General features: G+C 39.1%; 1 protein-coding gene across 2 annotated transcripts in view; it reads left to right on the plus strand.

The window, feature by feature from the left end:
- The window catches only part of LOC119125448 (thyroid hormone receptor alpha), a 31,171-nt gene that overhangs the window by 191 nt on the left and 17,432 nt on the right, over positions 1 to 13,548 (plus strand). For both annotated transcript variants that reach the window (XM_037255997.1, XM_037255996.1), the window contains exon 2: positions 9,914 to 10,904. The gene's annotated coding sequence lies outside the window, so the exon portion shown is untranslated. The remainder of the gene's footprint in view (positions 1 to 9,913; positions 10,905 to 13,548) is intronic.

Consider the following 13,548-nt stretch of genomic DNA (forward strand, 5'->3'; position numbering starts at 1 on the left):
CTTTTCGTACCGTGTTTTTCCGCCGCGTTTTGGCGTCGCTGACGCTTCTGCAGGCGATCACGCAGCTTCGATTGCAGCTACGTGGTTTTATGTGCACTCCACCTTCTCGAGATCTTTCAGTGACGCCTGCACTGTGTACATTAGGGCCAGTGTGCAAGGTGACCGAGCGCTGTCCTCACGTCAACCCGCCCGCCCGCTCGCTCGGCCTGGCGATGGTAACATGACCTAAAGGGGAATGTATAAGAAGCCAAGAGCGCTGACACCAACTCAGTCTGTCACCCACTTGGCGCTTGCTCGTGTATGTATGTGGAAACGCCTTGAGACTCTGGCGTGGATGCATACAACGCAGTATTTTGCAGAATCTAAAATGGGAAATGGCTGAACGTGTTGCATGAGTGCAATGGAAATCCTGCAGCAACAAGTCTACATTTAAAATAAGAATGCATGAGTGTAAAAAGTAGTCCATGTTTAAATGCGCTTGCATCGGACAGATGATAGCATTTGTGTATAACTGTAGAAATGTACACGTGTTGCATCCAAACAACACTGCAAAAGTGTGCAGTTCATATGGTACATAAAAACATAATGGCCACCTAGCACCATGCTGAAGGTTCTCAAGGTTTCTCATTTTCCCCTGACAGGGTTTTTTTGAGTTTTTCCTTGCCCTTTTGGGAGCTTAAGATCAGATTTGAGAATAATTGCCAATTTTTGTTTATGTGAAGCCCTTTTAGTCTGCTTGTGATTTAAGGCTATACAAATAAACTTGACTTGATAAATACTGAGAGCTGTTATTAATCATTGGCTTACCTCATTGAGGGGTCTTGTTGAGAGCAGTGTGGGTACAAAGGAGTGTGTTGTTTTACAGATGCATTTGATCATGTGTTTTGCCTTCAAAAGACCTGAGCGTCTTGTCAGCGTGTGAGAAAACGGGAACGTTGTGTTTCTCCGTAGGACATTTGGTGCAATTTAATGCAGTCGAGCAACGACAATTCTATAGGGTCGCTTTTGCTAACAGTGTCAGGAAGGTATTCTTTTATTTTTTGCATTTTTTTTTATTGGAGAGCAATATAAATGTGCTTTCATTTGTGTGTAAATATGCTCACTTCATCATACACACAGATTATTAACCAGAAAATGTGATAACCAATGACAATCTGAATAGATGATATTTTGCAATTTTGCAATTTTTTTGGGCAATCCATGCTCACTTCCTTATGCAGGCATCTAAATTGCAGTTGTGCTACATGCTGGCTGAGTGTTTGGCCTTCTTTGGTGGCAAGCGGACCATGCCTCAAGGATTGGCAAGACAAACACAAGGGCAAGTGAAAATCTGCTTGTCACACACATGGTAGCATGTTGACAGAGAAACGTTGCGATAGCAACGGGCCTCTATAAAAAAAATCATGGCGAGCAGTCTCATTGCGGCATGTTAGACCAGACCATAATTGACACCTTTTCTTCCATGATTTGATGACTAACATGCTGGACATCTTTTTTTGCCATGTCACAAAAAACTTTTGCATCACAAGAAGACTTTAGAAGGTTTCACTGCCCTCAGGAAGGAGGCACAATGTGTGTTAATCTAGCCGTGATTTGTCTGGCACAGTGTGTGACATTGGTATTGAGTGGGCATTAATGAAGGCAGCCAGCTAATGAGATGGGCTGAGCAGAGGATGGAGGAGAAAGTGATTCCGGCCACAAATACTGGGAGCTCCTTATCAACCACTTCTTAATGTCATCCAATCCACTTGATCTCATATTGCACATGCCAGGGCTGGACTGGTCATCAGGCTTATACAGCAGATGCCCGCTGGGCCGGGAACTCTTGGGGCCAGTGTGGCGAAATTTCATTATTTTTCTGTGTTTTGCTAAAAGAGACTGTCGGCTGGCCCAAGTCCATTTTTTTTTGGTCAGTTTAGACCTGCACATTGCTATATATAAAAGATTATGATCACATCCAGCATACCAAGAGGTCATTCTGTGATATCCTGATTCAATGTAGTGTAATATGATACCAAGCATCAAGTTCCTCAGTGAGCTCCTGTTTTCTATATTTGCATGATCCAAGAAGCTTTTTTATTTTTTTTTTATTTCCCAAGCCTTTACTGGCTGTTTTACATTTGTGCAACTCTATTTGATCAATAGATAATAAATACAATAATAGATCATAATTGTGACAGATAATAATTATTATTATAATAATGATAATAATGATAATAATTATAATGTAAATATTATATAATTATTTTATTTTTATTGGATTCAATTGTGCTGAGAAGTGTTTTGTCCATGACGCCAACATGAATGTTCACACTTGACTATCTCCAATCTAGAAAAAATGGTCCCCACAGCTACATTCCCTCGCCTGTTTGTCGACAAAATGCAAAATAGCTGGAACGCTTAAAATACTCCAATCGCTTATGAATCATATGAATCATGCATGTGTTAAACATGATGAACGATGAAATGTGAGTCACACATTTAAGGTCCATTACTGGAGTTAAACGCATGACCAGAGGGAACACTGCGACACATTTCTTGCTGGTTGAAATGCAAGAAATATTACAGCGCTCCTCTATAAAGTACAATTACAGGAGCTATTTATTATTTTCTCTGAAAAGAAACATCCGACGATGAACAGATCAAAGTAAAACCACAATTAGGACTTCACCAGTCAAACTATATATACAGCTATGAGGATACATAAATAAATAAATACGTTTGAAGCCCAAAAGCAAAGGTCAACCTAGAATATAAAATGACAAATGGCATGTTAAAGTATAAATAGTCAGCTTTACTATCTTCTTACTTTTCCATTAAGGTCATTTAAAAGCTGGCTGGGTTTTAATCGATTCTGGGAAGCATAACTTCTTTGCTAAGTATTTGCTCAGAATTCATGCATACAGGTGCTAAACAGGATTTCACCATTAGTTATTGGCCCTTTTTATTTATTATGATTCCACTAAGACATCACAATGGGTGAATGAATGAATGAAAACAGGCCAGAGCGCTTTGAAATGATTTGAAGTACGCTTGTATGTTTACATCTAAAGCCATAATCTCCGCTTTGCATGCCGGCAGCCAGACATGACCTCCTTTGCTGATGTTTTATAGATCAATTTAAGTACTGTGTAAAAACTTCTAACTTCTGAAAGCTCTTTGAGTGATTTATGGACTGTTCTAATGTGTTTTACTTTTAATGCTACCCTACACTGGCTTGAGCATACTGATGAAGTTTTGTTTTTTACAGTCCACCATTACCCTGCAAGCATGAATTATAACATGAAGCTGCTCTTGAAGACATTTTTAAACAGCTTTAATTATTGACTTTGTGAACGAGTGAGCGTGACACCACAGCCCAACAAGTTTTATTTCAATTCCCATTACTGTCTTCTTATGCGTGAGTGAAGAGAAGAGCACAACAACATCTGTTAGTCATTGGATAGTTTGGCCGAAAATTGAATTTGAGAAAAATATTAAGTTTACACATCCTTGAGTGAAGGAAACATCGTTACCAATTTGCCGCAGATATTACTGTGAAAGCATCTCGTTACGAGAACATTCAAATCCTCATAAATGGAGTAGAAATAATTTTGTATAAACTGGGAGTGAAAGTCAGATGTGGGGTAAACCTGATGTTTGTTTAGTCATTTATTTGTTTTTTTAGTTGCTCTGAAGGATTTGCTAAGCTTACAAGGTCAGAGTTGTCCAGGAAATCTGAGCCATGTGATTTTACTTAACCTAGAGTCTGAACATTCAGATTGTTACACTATTTAATTTGATCGGATTTTAGATGATCAAGGAAAACAAGGACGCTCACTGTTCATTTCTTTTTCCAGAAACGAGCGTACGCTCGGGAGGCAGAAATGCAGGCATGAGAATTTTTTTTATTGCAAGGTGAAATGCACTTTTCAACTATAGAGATTTCAAATTGGCACTTTTTAAAATTTGGATTGATGTTTCAGTAAAAATATTTCTGGGGAAAAAAGCCACAATGTTAGTCCAAGCTAAAACTTCATAAATGTTTTGCTCTTTGAGAGGAATGACGTTTTATTTCATTTTTGTGTCTGCTATTTGATTATCTGGCTACGTACGCATTTTGCTGCCGTTGCTGTTTACGAAAGACACAAAAAAAAGTACGATTTTGAGCTGATCTTTCCTAAACCCTCAAAAAGTAGGGAATAAGATTTGGGCTTTACACTTAAAAGAGATTATCCATGCATATAACACAACCTAAATATATATTTATAAATGATATTTACAATTTCAAACGCTTATCTAGCTGTTTACTGACTAATGTTGTCATCAAAACCATACCAACTAAGACCAAGACATTAAATAGTGTTAAGACTGAGATGAGACCAAGACTTTTCCTGAGGATTATTTGTCATTAAACAAATTTGACGAGCCATATTCATTCACTGTTAATTACTTCATGCTTGTTAACAAAACTGTTGGCTTTTAGGCTCATTGCTGAGCCAGAAGATCAACTTTCTGTAGACCACAAATATGTTCCGTTGGTCTAAATACTCACCACATTTACAAGTTTCCATTGCATGAGATTAGTAGCAAGTAGCACCTTGGGGCTTAACGAATGCATGAAGTGTTCATTGTTTGTTTTTCTCTTGTTTTTTACGTAACGAAAGCTAACTTGTCTGTAATATTAAGTCGTCGTTATCTGAACGTCATCGGTGTTGAAGTCTGAATTCGGCATCTTTTGGAAATGACAAAAGATGTGCCATTGGATCATACTAAAATGTCATTTGATAGAAAACCGTGGGTTTTCGTTGGAGGTGTTTAGATATTGGCAGAGGTCACACAATCTGAAGGGCACCAAGTTTTTGATTGCCTTCCTGGTAGTGAGGAGTAGTGTTGGATTCTTTGTCTGACAGATTGAATGTCTTGAGGGAAGTGGTGTGATGTGCAGTATTTGTGGAATTTGCAGATTTCTTTTTTTTTTTATCCTTGAAGTCCCTTACAATAGCCTTGCAGTAGCTATCCATAATTAAGTGAATGACTATTTTACTGAAAGTGCCTTCAAGCTCGATGTACAATTTGTGTGAAACTTACAGGTGAATAGACGACCATAAGAAAAACTGTATGTATATATCTAATCTCGTGTTGACATGCAGTAGGTAAAGCTATTCAAGGTTACAAGTGTTGGAAACATACTCTGTGATATTAGCTTTTTGGATGAATAAAACATGGAGACTCTCGGGGGAAAATAGTTATTCACAACTGTCAGTTTCAAGCAGCTGTTATTGTCAAAAGTGCACATTGTTGAAGAAAAAAAAAGGAATACTGAACATATTGTTCGCTTGGCGTACTGAAATAAATAAATGTTTCCAGCAAGAGTTGGCCGAGAAAACAAAACGTGTTCGCAGTCAGCACAATACGTTTGTTAGCTTTTCACAGAGCCTTAGGGAAAGCCTCTGGAAAGTTGACACAGCATACCTTACCGGGATACGTAAATAAATAAATAAATGGATAAAGTTTAAATTCAATGAATAAATACATAAATCATCTGTGACTCTGCACATGCTTGTGCTCATTAAAGAATGTCATATTCAAGCTTCAATTTACGTGTCCGCACGTGTTTCTCACTGTTGATATGAATCTATTCATTTTGATCCAGTTACTATACGATTGATAAAAACATATTTTTAAAAAAAAGAGTAATACAATGCCTATATTCTCAAATTATTCCAAATTGTATAGTATGCTGTGTCGTTCAGGCCTCATTTGGGGAAAACATTGATTAACACTGGGTAGGCAATGGGGCCTACTGTGAAACAAGCAAAGCTTTGTTTCCACCAGAGTGTACCCCCAAACCAACACCACACTCGTTATTTTAAGTCTTTCATCCATTGGGTCATAGTGCAAGCACCAGCTGACAAGTGACCGTGTACTGAACTTATGACGGCTTTGCTTTGACTGTGTGACAACTGAATTGGAGGTCGTTTTTTTTTTTTTGTTCAGGCAGATGTTAGGAGGTACTGTCAAGGTGATCTGGATCAATGTTTTACGTATTTATAAAAGCGACTGAATTCCCTTTAGAGTGATTAGAATAACATTTAATTAAATCTAAGGGGTAGTTTGGAGATTGAAAAAAAAAAGCCTTATTCCACGACGCCCTCAAGTCTATAGTTGAAGACACGGATGGATGGATGGATGGATGGATGGATGGATGGATGGATGGATGGATGGATGGATGGATGGATGGATAATCAAAATACAGTCTAAAATGTATTATGCAAAAAAATAAAAGTCAATCAAAGTACATTTAAATCGGAGCCTCTCTCGCTCATCCATTGAAATTCTAATTCAGTGCTTCTGCCTGTATCTCATTGAGAATGCAAGACTTGGTTCCCAGAGTTGATGTTTGGGGGCATGTCCACTCTCATTGATCTCCCTTTTAAAAATGGTTCTCCAAAGGGTCCAGGCCAGAGTTGTTCTTGCTTTATAGGCAGAGCCGCCACAGTTTCATTGATGTTTTCTGTAGCATGGGTTGATTCGTTGGCATAAATATTTTACTGTGGAATGTATCATTCCAGCAAGAACTTCCAGACTGCTACCAAATGGCAGTTATCCCTTTAAGTTTTAGGATTAGCTCTAAATCACTGAATGACAGTGCTATCATTACATAAATGACATTTTAATAAGCAGTCCATGTCAAAGTGCAAAATTCAACTTTATTTGTCTTTCCTCATTATTGTAGTTTTAATTCTACATGCCTTTTAAATGAATTTTCTGGTATTGTAATATCACAGTTGGATGACTAGTATATGAAAAAAATCATTCTTTTTTACATTCACGTTAGTAATCGCACGGGCGATTTTTTAAATTTTTTTTTAAAAAAGGAATTGCATTTAAAGGTGTGCGTGATTTTTTGTGTTATGTGTTTAGTGTTAGAGTAAATTGAAAGTGAGAAGTCACATATTAGCCTAAAGCACGTTCAGAGCAGGGCAAAGTCACATCTACGTCACACAAGCGACACGGTGCATTCAGGGTACTTTCACAACATCGTGAACGTTTAAACACGCCTCACCGTAATCATTTTCCATAAAACCACAAATTGCCTCAAAGCCCTAATTTATAGTCATTTTATGTCCGATTTATTCATACGATTCCCCTTGTACCTCTCTCCCCTTCCCTTCACTTAAGTGTCGACCTTACAGCCTCCCACTGCCCATTTCAATATGCTGACCTTGGCTCAGCTGCTGGCACAGCTTGCAGCCTTGAAGGTCACCCATACTGTGACAAAAAGGGTTGTGAGTGTATATGCACTCTTACTCTACTTCAATACTGCAAACAGTAACTCATCACCGACAATTTGCGTACTTGTGTTCTTTCCATACATGTGTGTTCATATTGAGAGCGTTTGCCCTCAAGTTGTCTGGTTGTGTAAGCATCCCCTCAGGTGGTATAGATGGTGATACAAGAAGGCTGCCTCATGAAACACGCTGGACCCGTTTCCGAGTGTCTCCATCCACTTCATTCTGCTAATATTGACATCTATAATGTGTACATTCAATATTTGAATAGGGGCCCAGTTATAGAAAATGCAATCGATTTGACGTCTAATGCGGCAACATTATGTCCAAACCGGTTTATTCTCTTTTTATGAGGTTGGGATGTAGCCAACTTTGTCTTAAAGTTTCAACATCGACATGAATCTTTCACAGTGGCGCGTTTATCTTTAAATATGCTGAAAGTTCACAGAGTACATCCGCCAGACTAGCATATGGTGCGATTAATCCTCGGGTGATTGCACAAAAGAGGTGTCACAGTGACAACTATTTTGATCATCGATTACCGTATTTTCCACCCTAAAAGGCGCACCTAAAAACCTAAAATTTTCTCAAAAGCCGACAGTGCGCCTTATAGGCCAGTGCGCCTTATATATGGATCAACTGATGAATTTGTTGATCCATACTGGTTGTACACAGTGCTCTGCCAAAATGTTTCAGTACGTTTTAGTACGACTAGTAAATTACAAGGTCGCATCGCTTCCCAGCATTACGGCAACTGTAGTCAGGGGGCGTCACCGAATAGCTGTTGTACCCGCGAGGCTATTTCATGTCAAAATAGGCTGCTCTGTTAATGTTTCGAGTAAATCTACGGATCGATATGGAAGGGAAACATAGGTAAGTAGTACCAATGCGTTAGATCGAACTTTAGTCAGTTCCGATCATTTTATAGGAGATTGTTTGAGAAACGCGATTGTTTACACTTTGCTGAGGCTCATGGGAGATTGCGAGCTGAGGCTCGTGAGACTTTGCGGATGGCTAATGCTATTGCGATAGCTGCTATACGTACCAGGCTATTTCATGTCAAAATAGGCTGCTCTGTTAATGTTTCGAGTAAATCTACGGATCGATATGGAAGGGAAACATAGGTAAGTAGTACCAATGCGTTAGATCGAACTTTAGTCAGTTCTGATCATTTTATAGGAGATCGTTTGAGAAACGCGATTGTTTACAGAGGGCTCGTTGGTTATTGGCTAGTGGATGCATACCGCAACCCTAGTCAACCTCAGTTTGATGCAGTATAGCTTCTATTTTATGCGCCTTATAATCCGGTGCGCCTTATATATGGACAAAGTTTTAAAATGGGCCGTTCATTGAAGGTGCGCCTTATAACCCGGTGCGCCTTTTAGGGCGGAAAATACGGTAATCGTTTAGAGACATTCAAACTTAAAACTGTCTAAATTCTGCTAGAAATAATAATGCTCCAGATTTTCCCTTATTTTCTAACATGGACCAAACCAATAACTGAATCATAATTTAAGGAAAAAAAAAACGAGTCAGTTTAATCTATTCCAAAATAATCATTCATCATAAATGACAACTGTTGCAATCTGTTGGATGCATTTTTTTTTTTATCTGCTATTAGATTAATCATTGGAAGAGTGACCGCCCTCCTCTGTAGATGTGAGATGATAAAAAATGCACCGTACTGTAAATAATACGTCATGAGTGAGGTCAATTCCTCTTCTGCACATACGGGTCACTTTGGGGGCACATTTAGTTCACACACCAGACAAACTGAGGTCGCACAAATCGGATTTCATCCGCAGAAATTAAATGAACATGCTGTCTGAACACAGCGCTTTTTGTGTAGTATGGCACGTTCCCGTCGTCATATCCCTGAAATGTAATTAATTAGATTGTGCGTAGACTTTTGCAGGTGTGGATGCTCTATTTTGATGGGTGTCAGTGAAGTATTCATTACACACCCTATTTGGAAACACCACACCCAGCTAGCTCAACCATGGGAACTGCACCACACCCAGCTAGCTCAACCATGGGAATTGCAACGTTGTCTGGTCCATGTCATGATCGAGTTGCATTAATTTATAGGATATATCATCGACTAGACAAACCGGTTCTATTGTCGGTGTGCTTAAACTTTAAAAAACTGGGCCACTCAAACCGTAAAGAGTAGCTGGGTCGTCAAAAAAGGTCAGATTCTTCTGCCACCAGGAGATAACGGAGACTCATCCATCTTCTGCGCCTGCTGCCCCAGTATTTCATGAACTAAATCATATTCTGTTCAGTCCAAATAATTTAATAAATAAAACAATTCAAAAGTGACATAGGTCATAAAACCAAAAACAATCTATGTGTAAAATAGAACCTGCCCCTTGTAGAACACACAATTTGGCAGCCTGTCAGTATTTTTGTGCATCATCTTGCTGAAAAACATTGTCACCATCTGAGGGTCATGAGGCTAGGATAGAGAAAAAAATATTTTCTTTATGGACACCATCTTCATCCATGTATTTGAATACATTATAGCGATATAGAAAATGGATGGATGGATAAATTATATTAAATTAAAAAAAATAATTAAAATAATGTACTACATGTGTCATTGTGGTCTTATTCTAACATGTTTTTTTTTTTTGTAGGCGGAACCACTGAAGAAACCTCTGTTTACAACTTTGGACAACAACAGACCATTCAGTAGTAACTTTATATATATTTAAAGAAATGACTGGTGCACACTGACGTCCTTTGGCTGTGCTCAGGCGGACTTAAAACCACCAGCATATATATATATATATATATATATATATATATTTTTTTTTTTTTTACATAATATAAAATGTAAGAAAATATTGACTGGTCAATCCTCACTCCACCATCCAGCCCGAAGAAAAAAACCTCCAATAGAACTACAACAGAATTGAACAATTTACGAAGAGTATCACTTTCTCTATTTTTCTTGGTGCAAAATTTCGATAAATACCTCGGGAATATTCTCCAGACATCTACCTCCTCCGTCGAAACGTCCAACTCAGTGACCGGAACGCGGCAAATCCACATCTGTGACCTCATACTGCTGTTACCGTGACAACCTGGATTGCCTCTCAAACTCTTCTTGCTGCCAACATTATCTCTGGACCTTGTACCACCTGGATCTGCGCATCATCTAAATTTCTACCAAGTTAGTTTTTACCCATTTTGCCGGAGAACACCAGCCTCACCTGTCCAGTAATATACCTCAAATCGTTTACACACTCGAGTCAAGAAAACAGAAGGGAATTAGCCAGATATGACCCAATCTTGGTGGTTCTTATTTCAGCATCTTTCATTTGCCTTAGAGACTGGTGTATAGCCGTAGCCAAGGAGTCCTCCGGAGAATGCTTTTGGACTCCACGCCTATCCTATTTCCATTTACTTCTCAAGTCTGATAATATAGAAGCTTCAACGTTTATGGGCCAGCGCAGATAAGCTATTGCCCGAGATCCTCCAGAGGAGTGCAAAGAAGGAGGAAACGAATGCAGACTTCTGGAAGTCACGACTCAAACCAGTGCGTAATTGGAACGTAAAGACTGAGAAGACCCGAAAAAGAAATCGAGACAAAGATGCTTTGAGGGGAAAGAAAGGAATGCATCGGTGAGTTTTTATTTTCCTTCCTTTCTATTTAATTGTCATTATTTTTAATAAGCAGGACCGCAAGAGTTTGAGCTCTTGTCATGCTTCAATGATATCATGCAAACCTTCTCAGTGGCTTTTCACAACTCCGACGTGTACCGGCCTCCCGGGACGGATTGTGCCCGACCTTTTAATGTTCCAGTGTATCAGATTGTCCTACTCTTTGCCAACAGAATGTAGTTGTGGTGTAAGACACACATACTTCATTTGTGACACAAGGATCAAATGGAGGCCACTTGGACTACATCATTTACAAAATCTCAACTCGTCTCTACACGAAAATAATCTTTCAGATGGTATCATTGTATGTTGAAAACGTGATGGTATCGTATAAGCACAGATATGACAGCGGGGAAAACAGAATTATGAGATATTAGTCAAGAGATCATTATTTGGGACACCCCCCCAACATCTGTCAGTCACATATAATGCACTCCATTATTGATAGTCTTCTCACGTCATATGGCCATAACTTATTTCTGCCGTCTGCTTCCAGTTGCCTTGGCAACACAATTCTCCACCCATCGCCACGACCACCTGTGGCTTGGATATTCTGTGTTGTATGAGAGACAACCAATGAGGTTCTTGGCATGGGATGAGAAGATGAGGGGGGGCTTTCGCTCATTGTGTTTCCAACTCGCCAGAAAAGGAGGGACAAGATAGTACAATGATGTTTGTCTAAGTGGACATGGACATCAGTGAGTGACCCAGTTCTGATCTTGTAAAAAGTGCACCAGGGACGAGCTAAAGCAGGATGGAATCTCATTATCTTGTAGTGTGTGTGTGTCCATGCATGTGTGTGTTGTATGCATAAATACACATCCACAAGTAATTGGGCCATTAGTATGAGTCATCCACTGTCTGCCATATTGTTAATTTGCGTACCTGAAATGGATTTAATCCATAATTGCCAAGACAATCATCACGAAGAAATACATCACCGGTGAAGTTGTCACTGACCATTGTTTGATTTGTCTGTGGCGTGCGTCACATACGGAAGATCTTTCACATCGTAATTCAGCGGCTTGATGATGAAGTGCTGAGTATGCACAATCAGAGGTGTTGCAGTTTGCACTCGCTGTCTTTCATTGTGCATTTACTGTAAATTGCAGCTCTCCCCGCACGTTACCATGGTGAAAAAAATTGCACTTCTACCGCGGGAACAATATGCAAATTTAGCAAAGTGCTATGTAATTATTTGGACTAAAGCATGTCACACATAAAACGTACTGCCATGTTCAGCTTCTGACATGGCAAGTTAGCATCCACTGTATTCTTACCACCTTTGTTTTTTAGCTGCAACTGAAGCCAAGAAGGGATCAGTTTATCTTAGCAGAAGGTCAAGGTGGGCACTCCACCAACACACTAGACGCATCATAACAACCCGACTTGGTCTGATGAAGTCAGACACACCTTATGAAGTCAGACACACAGAAAGAGAATTTTACAGAACAGAGGAAAGTGTGTGTGCGCATGCAGGCGTGTGTTCCGTATAAATGTGTGCAAATGCGGCCCGAGGCGTTAGCATCGCAATAAAACTTGCACAGATTCTTTTTTTTTTAGCATGTCAAGCTTCAGGCAGGACTTTTTACAATGTTGCTTGATCTTCTAAAAATTGTTTCTCGTGGTAGAAGATAAGGTTTTTGGTCACACATTTTAAGGTAAGCTTGTGGTTCAAATGGTCTTTGTTAGAATTCAAAATACCTCCAAATATCTAGTTGTGCGTTTAAGAACAAGAGAGAAAATGTTTGCCCCTGCCTGAAGGGACAGGAAAGATTTCTTGTTCAGCCGCAGTATGCATGAAAATTTCATAACTGTTTTCCTTAGCCATTTCAAACATTCAAAGTTAATGAGTTCTAATGCTTTCAAATTGAATGAATCAGCAGCTGTTTTGCATTTGTTTTGACACAACAAACAAAGTATAAGACTAATACAGAAATCATTTCACACTTTATTGCAAGTGAAAATGAGTACAAAACAATCCAAGCAGTTGGAAGTGAAAGCAGTATAACCTTTTGCACTGCACTTACTACCTGACTGGAAACAAATTAACTTATTTAGACAGATACTTTGCACCTATAAGTGCAGTGATGTGTACTCACAAGCACTGCAAAGCGTGTCTGCATACTAATTTTGACGATGCATGCAAAACTGCACATATAAACAAGCTTATTAAAATTGAACTTATTAACAAACACAGGTGGCAGTTCTGTTGGGAAGAGAGAGCCCTGTGGAGCACAGTACGGCTTTAATATTCAATACAAGCCTTTTTTTTTAATTTACTGCCACCAATCACATTACCTGCACAATATAATTTGATCTTTGTTTACATTGTAAAATAAATTGGCATAATGGAAGGCAGCCTGGATGCTGGCTAGCTATTTTTCAAAGTGCCATTAATCAAAACAAGAATGTTTTACACTTGAGAATATTATGCCACACCACTTTTGTTTTGTCCTCCCCATTCCATTAAAGTAAGAAGAGAGAGATAAAAAAAATTGGTAACGCCATGCTTATTGACGCCAATTGACGTCAGTGAAGGGCACCTTTAGTCTCGGCTGGATAAATGCGTATTTCCTTTCTCCGCTTTCAAGTGGTCATTCCT

The sequence above is a fragment of the Syngnathus acus genome, chromosome 8 (genome assembly GCF_901709675.1).
Source record: "Syngnathus acus chromosome 8, fSynAcu1.2, whole genome shotgun sequence".
NCBI lineage: Eukaryota > Metazoa > Chordata > Actinopteri > Syngnathiformes > Syngnathidae > Syngnathus > Syngnathus acus.